The following is a 15,856-nucleotide window of genomic DNA, read 5'->3' on the forward strand; positions in this document are numbered from 1 at the left end:
GATACGGCTGCACACCATAAAAATCAATTTGAAATCTACAAAATCAGTGTGGAATATATGGGCAAAGCACAAATAATTCGATGGTCATTATAAAGTGGGGCCAATTACCTGCTTAAGTGCAGACCTGGTTGGTGCTCTACACCTCCCTAGTAGGTAGTGGGCCCTGCTAGTTGACAACCATCAAATCATAATCTAATGTTTGTGCTTTGCTTACTACACACCCTGTATACACAGCAAATTGAAATTGACACCATTGATTATCCAGTCTAGTAGGCATTGACTATGTTGTTGTTTTTTTATCCACACGGCAAACAAGGTAGCGTTTGTCATGAATCGGTAGCAAACTTCCAAGACTTCTTTCACGCAAGTGATATTCACTCTCTTTCCCCACCCCCGAATTCGCTCTCTTACACAAGAATAAGAGTACCTAATTATAAACTTGGGTCACAAGAATAAGGAAGTTGATTCTCAAATGTTATAGTAGAGATAATGCCTTGTTTGTTTTGGATTTTGAGAATCAATTTTGAGTCCAAGATTGGTTATCATACTCAAAAAATTAAACGCAATTTTGAGAATGATAATCAGTTTTGGAGTCAAAATCGATTCTAAAATTCCAAAACAAGCGGGGCCTACTTTTTCATGGTTGCCAAACATAGCCTTAATATATAATATTTGTAAGCCTTATGCAGTTGGGGCTCTAATAATCAATAGTGTTGGAGGCCGCATTAATGTTAGATTATTAATCACAAGGTAGGCATTGTTCAGCCCCTGGTACTCCCTTTGTCCGACTTTATGTCCTTTCCTTGTCCAATTTTCTTGTCCACCTTGTTTTATATAGTGACCAATTACTGCCATTCTCAGCTGAGAATATAGTGTTGCTGCCCTGCCTGCGCTTACCATTGGTTCTGCATATCAGAGTCACTTACCTAGAATATATACTACGAACAATATTATTGTTTACTTGCATGTGCGGTGAAACCGACAATCAGCATGTGCCATGTGGTTTGCTTAGTTTTTTATTTCCATTTTCTTCTTAAATTTAAATTCAGAGAGAGAAATGAAAACCGAGAAAAATAGTGGCTGGTTTTCCATAGCCAGATGGCTAGTGAGAATTTCAAGTGTTGGTAGCTCGTCCATACTATCGGATTCACTAGGACTCTTTTAATAACCATGTAAAACCAATATGATTTTCTTATTATGCCAACAATAATGGGAATCATGTATCAATTAACCAAGAGCAGGCCATAATGATGTATTATGTGCTTTGACTAAATTCTTTGCGTTTTTGTTATTGTTTATTTCATAAATTCTATGACTAAATTTTCTGTTCGAAATCCTATAAGATACTACTTGGATGTAAGAAACAGCATTTGGCGGACCCATTTCAGATCAAAATGGTGAGATCTCACCATTGGATTTAGTCATAGATGAGGTAGGTAATCTGGATAAGACAAGTGGTTTAGATTACGATTATCTCCTTATCTTTATCTTATCGCTAGTTGCAGTCCCATGTGATGTACGGGTCGACGAAAAATTATGATCTTGAAATATTTTTTTCTTATAACTTAACTACAAAACAACCCAAAATAGTTCTTATCATTAAAACAGTAAAAACTAAAGTCCAAAAATAGAATGACATTCTCGAAATAGATCGAAATAGAAAGAATTTAAACAAATTAGAAATTATTTTATATCTACCAATATAATTAAATGAAAATAAGGAAATAAAATCTTTAGAAGAATCTTCAGAAGAATAAGAAAATACGTAAAAAAAAGTAAAGCATAACCATTAGGCAAAAGAAATAGAGAATTTGTGGAAGAAACAAACCTTGCTTGGTAACTTCGAGTCTGCCAAAATATATGGTGGAAAATATTTGGTCGGCTCTTGCTCTATGGAGAAAGAATGAATTTGAAAAAATCACGACCGGAGAAAGAGGCAGAGAGAGTTAACGAAAAAATATTTATTCATTAGAAAGCGAAAAAAAAAAATCACTAATTTGTAGCAGAGAGAGAGCATTAAATTAGAAACCAAATGAGACACATAGAAAATTAACGAAATATCCTGAAAATTAGGGGTAACTTTGAGGGAAAAAAATCTAATCTGATAGAGTTAAGGGGGAAAATCCCTCCCCCCCCCCCTTGGCTCCTTCTCTGCTTCTGTTTAGTGTTTAACTTGATTCCTGTTCTATAGTGGAATAGATATGTATTTTGGTAGGTTTGATGAAGTTATTTTCGATTAGTTATCCATTCCTTTAATTTATATGTCAGCTTGTTGGTTTAGATGTAGTTTTTCTCTGGAGATCTAGGCCTTTTATGTAATCTGTGTTTGAACTTTATTTGTCTTTAATTGATTTATGGAGTTTGTGGCAGACGGAGAGCATCAATATCATAAAATTGATAACATTCATGCCATTTTATAGAGGATGTAGATGAGAGGAATGCAGGGATTCTCAAGATGGTTACTTTGTTAAGAAACCTTGCTTAGAGCTCATTTCTCTAAGCAAGGGTGAAAGAAAAAATTATGATCTTGAAATTTAGCTTGAAATTTAGATAATGATTTCCGCATAAAGCAACAGCTCATTTCAAGACGTTTAGAAATTGAGTAATTAGTAAATTGGGCGATTAAAAGACAGTTAAAATCGAAATTATATGCCCATATATTTAAAAGGATGCGTTAAAAAAGATGGGAAATTTATCTTTGGGATACGTTTAGAGTGAGAAGAGGTTAGAGGAAATTAGGGAGGGAAAAGGATAAAGTTAGAAACGAATAATATTCCTAAATTACCACATTCAGCTTTATCATCAAAGAATTTACACGCAACTCATGTATTTTTTAAAATCGTTTTTTATAAGAACTTACATAGCATATAATAATCACGTTCTGATTTGTATAACCCTCGCACTTATTTAGGGAAGTGATGTGATTTGGTGATGATTATTTAGGGAAGAGAATAGATACACACAAAATTAAGTTTTTTTTTTTAAAATCCCGGTTTAATAGAAATTTGTAAAACCCTATTGAGCTCTCATTAGTTGAATAGGAAACTGCCACGTACGTGTAAAAGTCTTTAGTGCATGATGGTCATTACTCGGATAAAAAACGTGTAAAACTCTTTTGCGCATTAACATAGGGAAAATTTCAAAGCTGAATGCGGAATGCAGAGGCGGTGCCACCCCAGCTTACCACATTCAGCTTTATATATAAGTAATAGATGTTGATCTGTAAGTTCTTTGTAGAAGCGCATATTATTATTAATGAGGGATTTGCTAGTCAATTTTGCAGAAAGCCATTTCGCTGCTGGCTTTTGAATGTGCCTCAGATTAATTAAATGAATAAGACAAACTGTGCCAAAAAGTCAACCTGTGTGGCTGTTCTCACATGCAAAAGCCAGACGCAAAATTGCTTTATGTGAAATTGGCTAGCAAATCCCACTCTATAAATTAATCTAATAGATCACAAGAAAATTCAATTTAAACATATTTAATTTATGTAATTAAAATTCTGAAGGAAATAAAATACCTTTTAAAAAATAGAAATAAAACGGTGTATATAATGAAGCGTTGTTTGCAGAAAGGCATGGGAATTTCACTAATTTAGTAGACTAAATTTAAGTAGGTATGAATTGATTACCACAAAAGCAAAAGAAAATTACAAAAAACTCCCACCTAAACTCCCGTCATGATTCGTGGCGTTAATATGGGGTGCTACAAATCTTTCGTTAGTCAAATTGCTTTGCCCTTTTCAGTTTTTCTTTCTGCCACTACAAAAAGTCCTACCCCAACCCACTTTTTCAGTTTTCACACATCCCCTTGCCTAACTTTTGTCACGCTAGTTCCTTGGACCCATGCTATAAAATAGGAGCCCCTTCTCAACATGATACACAAAGAGAAATGGCCTATTCTCTAACACCATCTTGTTTTTGGAAGTATCTTTTAGCTACTCTTGTCTTATTTCTCTCCAATTCTTCCATTCATCTCTACTCATATCCCATTCCTCCCTACACCTCTCCTCATCCTCCTCCTCCAAACCACCACCACCACCACATGAATTCTCCTTTTCTCTCACCATCTCAACCACAACCACGGCCACCTCCACCACATTATACATTAAAGTCTCAACCACCACCTCTAATACCACCGTCACCTAGACACTACGGATCACCTCCACCGTCCTCTTATCATGCACGTAAAAACCCACCCCCTCCTCCACCTGCATGGTTCTACTTCTATTCGCCTCCTCCTCCCACCCCCGTCCTTTCTCCTTTCCCTCCCCCTTCTCTTTCTCCTCCTCCACCCCACCATTAAAGCAATCATTCTTGTTGGCAAGTTTGGATTACATCTAGCACTACAAGAAAGTTGATTTTTAACCACCACCACTAAAAGTACAAATATACAAGGCTAAATGTTATACCAGCAGATTAACGCAGTCTTTTCTTTTTTTTTTTTTAAACTTTTAATAAGACAATTATCTTCTTGTTTAAGCTCCCCCAATTAAGCATCAATTGTCATCGACACGAACAATTGTCAATGTGGCAACGACCCAAGTGGCAAGGAAAGGCTACTTTACTCTTTTTTCAATTGGTACAAAAAAGTTTGGAATTTGAAATGTATGAATTGTAGGTGGGAGAGGACCCACACATATATTGGATGGTTACTTTTTTTTTGTTTTGGTGGTGATAAGTCTAGATCCTTTTTCTTAACTACGTTAGATGCACTTGATATTACATTTGCAAAATGGAAATGGGCTAAATGTATCTTTAATTAGTTTTGAAATTGTATGTTCTCTTGTTTTTCCATTGTCATTGCCCATCATCTTTATTTTTATGGGTAAGCTGGGGTAAGGCTGACCCCTACTAATATATTGAAAAAAAGAAAGATGATACAATAACAAGAACAAGACCAAGCCAAATTCTTAGAAAAATGTACGAGGAAAAGGGTAGAACAACATAGCCTTAAGACAAACTCAAAACAAGCACTAGAAAAGAAATACACGAGCTGGATTTGTGCAATTGGTGGCACGCCGGCACTGCCTATCATCATGTGCTCAATAATATCAACAACAGGGAGTTATGTGTATGTACACACAATTAGCAATTTCTGTCTACATGCAAACCCAACCAATGCTGTGATTGCTAAAAGGTTTCGTGCTTCCCCAAATTAGTTTTTTCTTTTCGGCCTGCAAATAAAAACTTTGGAAAAATACAGATACACCTAGGGGTGTTCGTTCGGTTATAACCGAACCGAATAGACCGAAATTTGATAACTGAAATAATTTTGGTTATCAAATTTCAATAACCGAAACCGAACCGAAATTTCTAAAAACCGAAACGAACCCGAACCTATTAAAATTCGGTTATAATCAAATAACTGAATAGTGGGAGTAAAAGAGGGAAAAAGTAAAATCTCAGTTTGGATTGGAGGGCTAAGATCATCCTATCGAAATGATTTTTTGAGCACAACCTAATTAAGTTGTGATCAATCAAATTGACGGTTTTGATCCTACGGAGTGCCCATATAGCACTTTTGTTTTTGAAAAAATAATGGTTTTTATCATAATTTCGGTTATTCTGTTAGCCGAATTTTTTTATTTTTTTTAAGATAACCGAAACCGAAACCGAATAACTGAATTTCCAAAGAAAAAAACCGAACCGACCAAACCAATTCGGTTCGGTTATTTGGTTATAACCGAATAATGAACACCCCTAGAAACACCCCCTCAACTATGGGCAAATTCCACTTCTAACCCGTGATATCTAAGGTACCAAAGACCGACCCCCCCCCCCCCCCCCCCAACTTTATAAGATTTTTAAGTAGACCCCCCTGCCTTTTCATCCTATAGTTCAAAATTCATCAAAGACAAATCCGGAGAATTTCTTCGTTCCCGTCCATCCCGTCATATAACAAGCATTATTGAAAACTAAAGGGGTGTCTTTGGTAGCTTCGATACCGCGGGATTAGAAGTGGGATTTGGCCATAATTGAGGGGGTGTATCTGTATTTTTCCCTAAAAACTTTTATTAAGTGATAAAGCCAACCATATGAGTACTCAAGTCGGTTTTTTTTTTTTTTTTTTTTTTTTTTTTTTTTTTTTTTTTTTTTTTTTAACTGGTACAGCCACCCATATGAGTAAGTGCGAGATGAGTCTTGATCATTTAATGCCCATCCCTTCTTGGCTTCTTGCTGTACAACTTAAATGGATTGGGCCATTTACTAAATTGGCCTTAAAATAGTGCCGGCCCGGCCCAGTAGTCACATGCTTTTGGCCCCAAACAAGGCCTGTTATATATGAAAGTACTAAGAATAGTAGTCATGACGAATTTCCATTATGCTTGACCCTAATTACGCTTGCCTCCGCCTATATATGGCCTGAAGGTAGAGATAATTGGATCCGGAAGCATATTCAACCGGACTGATCGAGGCAGAGTAGACCTGGGCTTAAGCTTAGCAACTCTGCCCTAGCTCTAGTGAATTTGTTAAATGGGCTTGAGAGTAAGGCCCCGGCCCCGGCCCCGCCCATTCAGTTTTAGTCAAAGCTGTGATTGAGTTCAGCCTATTGACAACGCTAAATATGTGAGGAAAGCCGAGAGGGCGTAGGTCACACTACATCTCATTAGTTAATAAAAGCAAGGAGAAGATTAACTCCTGATTGTGGGGTCGTGCTATCAATGGACCAGACTAATCAAACAAAAAATGGATGAGCCCAAATTCAGCATGGCAGATGAATTGAATTTGATCTAAAATTATTGGATTTGAAAGATCAAAATATGGTCTAGAGACAATCAAGAAAAATAAATTGCCACTAACTATACTAGGTCACAATATATTAGCAACAATTAAGAAAAATAATAATAGTTTCTTAAGTTTTTTATTGGTCAAATGATATTTCCAACCCACTTCTAGCATTTCAACAGCCTCTTGCTTATATTTTCTTGAAAATGACATCATTCATATGCCCTTTTTTCTATCTTTTTATGATAATAAAGTCATTTTTAGAAAATAGAAATAAAAGGGGTAGAAATGCTGAAAGGGCGGCGTGAATATAATTTTCATATCATTAAAGTTCATTGGTAAATGTTTTTGATAAAGTTTTTAAGTCTTAGTCTTCAAAAAGATTAAAAATATATTTTCAAATTTTAAAATATTGTTTATGAAGTCTAAGAAATGTTTTTTAATTAGGGAAACTCATTTTTGACGCGTAGAATAGATCGTCTTTTTCTTTTCGAGATCACATACCTCATTTCCAAAGCTTACAAATATGCATAGATTAAATTCATTGTCGGTATTTGGGCGCATGAGAAAACACTTAATTTATGCCCAAATACCTTCACATGAGAGTAAATGATATCTTTTGGGCAGTGATAAATCGACCCCCCAAAATGATAAATCGACTCCCCATGTGTCTTTCTAAAGACACATGGGGAGTCGATTTATCATATCTGGGAGTCGATTTATCACTCCCCTATCTTTTTTGTCTAAAGTCCAAAAATATATATTTTCATTAAGAAAATACATTTTTGAAATATATAATACGTGTATAATTTTAAAAGAGAAAATGACTAAAAAAAGGGCTTTATATGACAATGACCTGTCAGGGGGGGGGGGACTTGGAAATAACCAATCTAGAGTGATGGTGACTGGTTTGTGTGGGTTTAGGACAAAAATACCCTCATTTTGAAAATGCCCCCCACCTCTCTCTCTCTCTCTCTCTCATGGGATGATCCCAATCATCAATTAGAGGGCCACAATGCCTCTCTCTCTCTCTCTCTCTCTCTCTCTCTCTCTCTCTCTCTCATGGGATGATCCCAACAGTCCATTAGAGGGCCACAATGCCCCTCTCTCTCTCTCTCTCTCTCTCTCTCTCTCTCTCTCGTGGGATGATCCCAACCGTCCATTAGAGGGCCCCAATGCCTCTCTCTCTCTCTCATGGGATGATCCCAACCATCAATTAGAGGGCCACAATGCCTCTCTCTCTCTCTCTCTCTCTCTCTCTCTCTCTCATGGGATGATCCCAACAGTCCATTAGAGGGCCACAATGCCCCTCTCTCTCTCTCTCTCTCTCTCTCTCTCTCTCTCTCGTGGGATGATCCCAACCGTCCACTAGAGGGCCCCAATGCATCCTCTCTCTCATGGGATGATCCCAACCGTCCATTAAAGGGCCACAATGCCCCCTCTCTCTCATGGGATGATCCCAACCGTCCATTAGAGGGCCACAATGCCCCCCTCTCTCTCTCTCTCATGGGATGATCCCAATCGTCCATTAGAGGGCCACAATACCCTCTTTCTCTCATGAGATGATCCCAACCGTCCATTAGAGGGCCACAATGCCCCGCAGGTCCGTGCACCTCTCTCCGGTAGCCTCTGATTCTGAGCGAACCTCCTCTCACAGGTTGGTAGTCTCTCCCTCTCAGTTGTTTAAACTCCTAATTTTTTTAGAAATCTATGGTTTAAAGCCCTAAAGTTTGGTTTAAACCCCTAATTTTTCCCAAATGTTTCACAGATTATTGGTTTAAACCTCCAAGTTTGGTTTAGAAATTCAGTTTAGAAAACCCTATATTTTCCCAAATCAATTGAGAAAACCCTATATTTTGGAAAACCAGTTTAGAAAACCCTATATTTTTTCAAATCAGTTTAGAAAACCCTATAATTTTCCCAAATCAGTTTAGACTCAAACTAATAAGTTATGGTTGGTACTCTCTCTCTCTTTCAGTTTGAAAAATCAGCAACTAAAACCCTAATTTATTTTAAAAATCTATGGTTTAAAGCCCTAAAGTTTGGTTTAAAACCCTATGTTTTTTAGAAATATATGGTTTAAAGCCATAAAGTTTTGTTTGAACCCCTAATTTCTTAGAAATGTATGGTTTAAAGCCATAAAGTTTGGTTTAAACCTCTAATTGCTTCCAAAATTTTCACAAATTATGTCTTTAAAAATCTATGGTTTAAAGCCCTAAAGTTTGGTCTAAAACCCTATGTTTTTTAGAAATATATGGTTTAAAGCCCTAAAGTTTTGTTTGAACCCCTAATTTCTTAGAAATCTATGGTTTAAAGCCCTAAAGTTTGGTTTAGAACCCTATGTTTCTTAGAAATGTATGGTTTAAACCCCCAAAGTTTGGTTTAAACCAATAATTTGTTAGAAATCATTGGTTTAAAATTGAGAAAATGAGTTTAGGAAACCCTATATTTTTCCAAATTAGTTGAGAAAACCCTATATTTTCGAAATCAGCCCCTAAGTTTTGAAAAACAATAGTTTCAACCAATATTTGATAGAAATATTTTGTTAAAACCCCTATTCAGTTTAGAGAACCCCTAATTTTTAGGAACTGTATGGTTTGAACCAATAATTCTCACACATTATTGGTTTAAACCCTTAAATGTTGAATAATAAATGGTTTAAACCAATAATGTTTGAAAAATCATTGGTTTGAATCCCTTCTATTTCGAAAAACAGCCCTTAAGTTTTGAAAAATGATGGTCTAAACCAATATTTCTTATAAATCATTGGTTAAAACCTCTATTTTTTTGAAAATCAGTTGAGAAAACCTGTAATTTTTTAAAAATATATGGTTTAAACTAATAATTTCTCACACCTTATTGGTTTAAACCCCTAAATCTTGAATAATAAATGGTTTAAATCAATAATTTATGACAAATCATTTGTTTAAACCCCTTCTATTTCGAAAATCAGCCCCTAAGTTTTGAAAAATAATGGTTTAAACAAATATTTGATATAAATCATTGGTTTAAACCCTTAAATCTTAAAAAATCAATGGTTTAAACCAATAATTTATGAGAAATCATTGGTTTAAACCCCTAATATTTGAGAAATCAGTTGGTTTAAATCAGTTGTTAACATTTTTTCATCACATTCTCTGATTTATTGGATTTGATTCTATCTTTTTCACTTAGTGATCATCTCATCAAACCATGGTAATGCCTCCGTTATTCTTTTAAGCCTTGTATGTTTTAAAATATGTATATATCTGATAATGGTTTGTTTCGCAAGCGTCTTATGCTACGTCGAGATGCTGCTCCTCTAAGTTTCACGACTTCTTTAGGTCTCTTGAGTTGACGAAAGCAGATATTGATATGTTAGAGAGCACCCCATTTGGGGCATTGCTTAATCTAGAAGGTCTGAAATTGCACAAGGTAATAGTGACCATCCTCGTGCGATCTTGGATACCGAAGTCGAGGGCATTTAAAATAGGTGGCATATTAGTCCCCTTTGAGGTCCGGGATTTAGCATTGGTATTGAGCTTAAGCCTTATGGGGGATGGAATACGGGTAGACTGGCATTCGACAGAGGAGGTCGAAGGTTGGAGGTTTCATGGTGCTTGGGTGAGATTTGGTGAGATTGCAGATGTTATCAGGGCAGAGTCCAGATCGGATGAGATTGCATCGGTCCAGGCAACATTGAGACATGTGTTGCTGCTCTTGTGCTGCTATGTGCTTTTTGCCCAGGCTGACCCTGTGGATCACAGGACGAAATCCTGCCTCTTCCCCTACTTAAGAGCAGAGACCGTGGGGAGAATTGCTTGGCCATACCCCGTCTACGACTTCCTGGTAGAGTCATTGGATTCATATTCCAAAAATGAGAAGACGGGATATATCACCGGATGCGCTATTGTGCTACAGGTAAATAGTATGTATATTATATACATGATTACTCTTTTGTTAGTTTGGTTCTTTTTGGATGGTTGTTGGATCTTTTTGGGCTGTATTAACTTTATATTTCTATAGTTGCTATATGATGGTTGGATCCCTTGGATGTATTAGGCTTATCTCTTGTGCTTTGACCCTAGATTATTCTTGAGAGACCTTAGGTTTTTCATTTGTATATCGTTTTCTTGTGAGAGTGAGTGTGCTTCATTCATGGACAGAAATATAGAGAGAGTAAATAATTTTCGTAGGCGCAAATCCAATGCCGGAGCTGTTATATAATCAGCCATTTTCTGGGTACAAATTCAAGCCTGTAGATTATAGGGTATAAAACAGTAAAATTTCTCAAAAAGCATATCTAGACATAATGCTAGGCCATTCCCAAATTAACTTCATAATCTTCAGATGAATCCTCACTGGTTGAATTGCTCAGTTAACGACCCCGGACTTCTTGAAGAAATTTAACATTGAAACTGTATTGGGTGCAAAAACAGGTCACCTACATGAAAAATTCAACACGCCAGCAAGTTGTTTAAACGTTTCATCTGATTTTATGCATGGTCTTGAGAACCTTCAAAATACGCGCTGGCCAAATTTCGTTTAGGAATCTCCAATATCCATTTCTCTGCGCTTTTACCCATGCTTTTAATACTCTCCATCGCATCCTTAAAAGCACCCTCCCTTAGGGAATATGCAGCATTCATAAAAAGTTTTCGGAGATCTTCACTCTTAAAATTTCCATGGAAGTTGGGACTGAGGTGGTGGATGCAATAGAAATTGTGCGACCCTGGCAGAGCCTCCGCTACGGCTCTAGGCAACCCCTTCATCCGGTCGGACCCAATCGTGATGACATCTCGTCCTGCCGAAATGAAATTCTGACGGAACAAATGCATGAACCATACCCAGCTATCATACGTCTCGGCCTCGTCTACTGCAAGTGCCAGCGGGAATATCATATAAGATGATATGAGATCAAGGTCGTCGTCATCTCGAATATCATATAAGATGATCTGAGATGGGTCAAAAATACATCGACACTTTATAGATAGAGAAACCTCACTTCGATTGGTCCAAATTTTGCTATGAATTAGATTATCAAAATCTCTAAAAAAAATTTCCCGACCCACAATAAGAGGCAACTTCTTCCTGCCGACGTATTCAAATGATACCACATCCTTTAGAATGCCGTCGACATGTAAGACAAAAGAAGCCATTCGTTCCTCTCTCCTGTAAAGACAATATTAAAAAATGATTAGAAGTTGCTTAAAGCAATTTAAACGTGCTAAAAATGGAAAGAGATGAGAATGGAAAGGGAACTACATACGTTTCCATGGAAGGGAGGGTAGTATTGGTGCAATGCAATGGAATGGTGATTTGGAGTTAAGCAATCGAATTGTGGTTTATGCCCCTACAAAGGAAGCAATGGAATGGTGGTTTAAACCAGTGATTTTTTAACAATTACAGGCTTTCTCAACTGATTTCTCAAATTCAGTGTTTAAAACAACTGATTTCTCACAAATTATTGGTTTAAACCATTGTTTTTTTCAAACTTTTGAGATTTAAACCGATAATGTATAACAATTTATAAGTTTAAACCATTGATTTCTCAAAAATTAGACGTTATCTTAACTGATTTCAGAAATATTATGTCTTTAAACATATAATTTCTAACAAATTATTGGTTTAAACTATTGACCTTTCAAAGTTTAAGGGTTTTTTCAATTGATTTCCTAAATACCAAGGGTTTGACCAATGATTTCTTAACAATTATTGGTTTAACCATTGATTTTCAAAACTTTACGGGTTTAAACCAATAATTTCTAAGAAACTAATGGTTTAAACCATTGATCGTTCAAAACTTACAACTGATTTTTGATATATTACGGGTTTTAATCAATGATTTCTCAGAAATATTGGTTTAAACCATTATTTTTTAAAACTTAGGGGTTTAAACCATTAATATTTGAGAAATTATAAGATTAGGGGTTTTCTCAACTGATTTTAAAAATATTAGTGGTTTAAACTTATGATATCTCACAAATTATTGGTTTAGACCATTGATTTTTCAAACTTTAGGAGTTTAAATCAATAATGTATGAGAAATTATTTGTATAAACAATTGATCTTTAAAAGATTAGGAGTTTTCTTAATTGGTTTGTTATATATTACGGGTTTAACCCAATGAATTCTAAAAATAATTGCTTCAAACCATTTATTTCTCAAATTTTAGGGGTTTAACCAAATAATGGGTTAGAAACTATAGGTTTTAAACCATTGATTTTTTAAAAATTAGGGGTTTTCTCAAGTGGTTTCAGAAATATTAGGGGTTTAAACCAATGATTTCTCACAATTTAAGTATTTCAACCAATAATGTATGTGAACTTATACGTTTAAACCATTGATTTGAGAAAATTTAGGTCTTTATCAACTTATTTACAAAATACTTAGGGTTTAAACCAATAATTTGTTATCAATTGTTTGTCTAAACCATTAATTTTTAAAAAATTAGTGGTTTTCTCAACTGATGTTGGGGTTTAAACCGGATATTTCTCCCAAAGTATTGGTTTAAAATATTAATAGTTCAAAACTTAGTGATTTGAATCAATAATTTCTGACAAACTGTAGGTTTAGACCATGAAGTTTTAAGACATTAGGGGTTTTCTCAACTGATTTTGAAAATATTAGTGGTTTAAATATATGATATCTCACAAATGAGTGGTTTAAACCATTGATTTTTTAAAATTTAGGGGTTGAAACCAATAATGTGTCAGAAATTATTTGTAAACCATTGATCTTTAAAAGAGTAGGACTTTTCTGAACTAATTTGTTATATATTACAGGTTTAACCCAATGAATTCTAAAAAATTATTGCTTCAAACCACTTATTTCTTAAACTTTAGGGTTTAAACCAAGAATGGGTTAGAAACTATAGGTTTTAAACCGTTGATTTTTAAAAATTAGGAATTTTCTCAAGTGGTTTCAGAAATATTAGAGGTTTAAACCAATGATTTCTCTAAATTTAAGTGTTTCAACCAATAATGTATGTGAACTTATAAGTTTAAACCATTTGTGAAATTTAGGTCTTTATAAACTAATCTACAAAATACTTAGGGTTTAAACCAATAATTTGTTATCAATTGTTTGCCTAAACGATTAATTTTAAAAAAATTAGGAGTTTTCTCAACTGATTTTGGGGTTTAAACTAGATATTTCTCCCAAATTATTGGTTTAAACCATTAATAGTTCAGAACTTAATGGTTTAAATCAATAATTTCTGACAAACTGTAGGTTTAAATTATGAATGTTTCAAAAACTAAATATTCCCCAACTGATTTTCTAAATATATGTTATTTAAACCAATGATTGTTCACAGATTATTGGTTTAAACCATTGATATTCCAAAATTTAGGTGTTTAAACCAATAGTGTCTGAAAAATTATTAGTTTAAACCATACATTTTCCAATAATGTGTTCCCAATAACTTAAGGAGAATAATAACTGAAAAAAATTAGGAGTTTTCCAGAATTTATGGGAACAGTAACTGAAAAAATTGAAGGAGAAAGTGATAGTGAGAGGGGTACCAACCTGAAAAGCGAGCCGCCGTGTGGGGAGCGCCATCTTTTGTGCCGGTAACAGGGAGAGAGAGGGCCGGCGAGAGAGTGCGAGAGAGAGAGAGAGGAGAGAGAGAGAGAGAGAGAGAGAGAGAGAGAGAGAGAGAGAGAGAGAGAGGTGGTTTGAGGTTTTGAAAATAAAACAGGTGAGAGAGAGAGAGAGAAAGAGAGAAGTGGTTTGGGGTTTTGAAAATAAAACAGGTGAGATAGAGAGAGAAGTGGTTTGGAGTTTTGAAAATAAAAAAGTGAAAGATAATCATCACCTGTAATTTGATTTGATAGGGGGAGAGAGAGGGGGGGGAGAGAGAGAAAAACGTACAGTGAGAGGCATTCTTGTCCAAAAAACTTTACATTGGTCATTTCCAATTCTCCCCTCTTGACAGGTCATTGTCATATCAAAGCCCTTTTTTTGGTCATTTTCTCATTTTAAAATGGGCAACTGATTTTGGCACAATCATATTTTGATAATATGCACAAACTCACCCTGTTGCATATGCTTTGACAACAGTCAAAAAGTTGCTGAGAACTTTTTGGGGATCGTCACAGTTGTTTATGGATGTATGACGAGGTGAGTTCACACTTACTATCAAAACATGTTTGTCCCGGTACCAATTGCCATTTAAATAGTGAAAAATATTGGTTGATATAAAGAAACATATTTGTGTCAGCATGCCTCCAATACTGTAATATTGACTAATATCTAAGTGATATCTACCAATAAGTTAGGAAGAGGAAACCATTAAAATAGAGTCTGATGCTATGTTCCAGGCAATGAGTAATGAAAATGCTCCAAAGAGCTCAAAAGAAGATAATGGTTAGAACTCACCTGTTGTTTCTTTTCAATCGGTTGAGATTTTTTAGGAATGTAATAGGCTTTCGAAAGCCCCTTAAATAATAAAAGACAAGGTGAGTCACATCCACAACAAGGTTGAATTCTTCGGGGCCAAGAATTGAAGAATTTGGATCATTCAGAGTCCTTTGTTTCCTCCTTATATATCACTTATTGTTTCAAGGGATTGTTGGAAGAATTTCGATCCCCTGAGATCCTTTGTATTAATCTAGGGATAGGGTTGGTGCTTTGTACACGCACTCTCGATTGTAATATAGTTTTACCTTAATACACCGATAGGAGTCTTGCCTAACCCCAACTTACCTATAAAAAAGACAAGGTGAGTTCGGCTCATTATCAAAATATGGTAGCGACGATATCAGTATATAGCCTAATTTAAAATATCATAACATATTGAACACCATATCAAGATATATTAAAAGATCAAACAATTATCTTCTTTCCTCTCTCTGTTTCTATTATCCTGCGTCGAGTTTTCGAATGAAATTTTCGTTTGGAGTAATGGGTCTTAGCCGTGACATTATGAATGGTGTCTTGTATTTCTTAATTGTAAAACTATGAATACAGGTTAAGGCATTGCTCTTGAGAAAGAAAAGGGTTAGGTAAAGTGGAGAAATTATATGGTGGCCGCCCTTTAGGTATAAAGCGCAGAGAGAAAATATCAACCCCCTTGATTTCTTATCAAGGAGAAAGTAAAAAAAGGGGGTTCGACCTGGATAAAATATCAAGGGGGAGAGTTTTTT

This window comes from Tasmannia lanceolata, unplaced genomic scaffold (assembly GCF_043159265.1).
Source record: "Tasmannia lanceolata isolate RefF3 unplaced genomic scaffold, GAP_Taslan_0.1 ptg000006l, whole genome shotgun sequence".
Classification (NCBI taxonomy): Eukaryota; Viridiplantae; Streptophyta; class Magnoliopsida; order Canellales; family Winteraceae; genus Tasmannia; species Tasmannia lanceolata.